At 56.1% G+C, this 1,099-nt stretch overlaps 1 protein-coding gene across 1 annotated transcript in view; it reads left to right on the top strand.

Annotated features, from left to right (window-relative positions):
- Positions 1–1,099, top strand: part of ZNF407 (zinc finger protein 407) — a 367,533-nt gene that overhangs the window by 364,716 nt on the left and 1,718 nt on the right. The window lies entirely within an intron of this gene.

The raw sequence follows: 1,099 nt of genomic DNA on the forward strand, positions 1-1,099 counted from the left end.
CACCATGGGGAAGGCAGGGCCAGTATTTACGGCAATAAACGCTGGGCCCCCATCACAGTTCTCAAACAGATGCACTCGCTTAACTTTCCTGATTAAAAACACTCAACAGGTGTCTTCTCTGCACAGACTGTGGCCCACGTGCCTTAGTGCCTCCTGCAGAGGGGGCCCCGACAGCCTGGTCCCAGCCTAGCCTGTGATCCCCGAGAGCCGGCCCGGCCACCCCCAGACCCCACCTCTGCTGCCCTGGGTGCTTTGTCTCCAGGCTCTTCCCCTCAGACCCGGGGGAGAGCTTGGGTGTTCCTGTCCCTTCAGGCAGGCTGGGCAGCTGTCTCTCTGCAACTCTTGCTGAGTATCCTTCCCCAGAGCCTGAGCGTGGTGGTCCTCTCCATGGTTTGAAGGGCGGCTGCGTGCCAGGCGCTTGGCCAGACATCACAGCGACACGGTGGGACCCGTGCACGCAGTTTCCGGCCTGTGTGCCGCCCCCAAGCGCCGGACAGCGGAGACCCTGAGTCTGTGCTGGGTGCCCGGCCGCCATGGACCGCTCCCAGCAGGCTGGCCACCCTACTCCCAGGCTCAGCACCTGACATGCAGCAGGGGCCCACACACTCGGGGCCTTAAACTCTCACAGCTGGTGTTTATCAAGGGCAAGTTTATAAATTCAGTATGCAAAGCTTTCATTCTTCTTGTCGAATAAACAGATACACTGTAAGCTAATATTGGGACATGGAAAAAAGATTTTCCTTTGAGTTAAAAGGAAAATGCTCTTAATACCAGCTACTGAACATCTTATTAGAAATGACCATGACTGAGGAGATGCCTCATATTCTTTTCGCAGGAACTGGAAGGGGACCATGGCTGTTGGGATTGTATCTGGACAGTCAGCCAGGGGTGTAGGCATCTCCCCCTCACAGCACAGCCCTGCTCTGTGTTGCTGGGAGCACCCATCGAGGACCTGAGCACCCCCAGCTCCCCCACGCAGGCAGCTGGGGGATCTGAGTCATGGGTCATGGGGATGCTTCTGTTGAGGTTTTCCAGCTTCTCCAGAAGAACTATCTTACTTCTAATCCTAAAAGTCACTTTTCTAGGCTCTAACTGGTCC

Source organism: Bison bison, unplaced genomic scaffold, assembly GCF_000754665.1.
Source record: "Bison bison bison isolate TAMUID 2011002044 unplaced genomic scaffold, Bison_UMD1.0 scf7180017864353, whole genome shotgun sequence".
Taxonomy (NCBI): domain Eukaryota; kingdom Metazoa; phylum Chordata; class Mammalia; order Artiodactyla; family Bovidae; genus Bison; species Bison bison.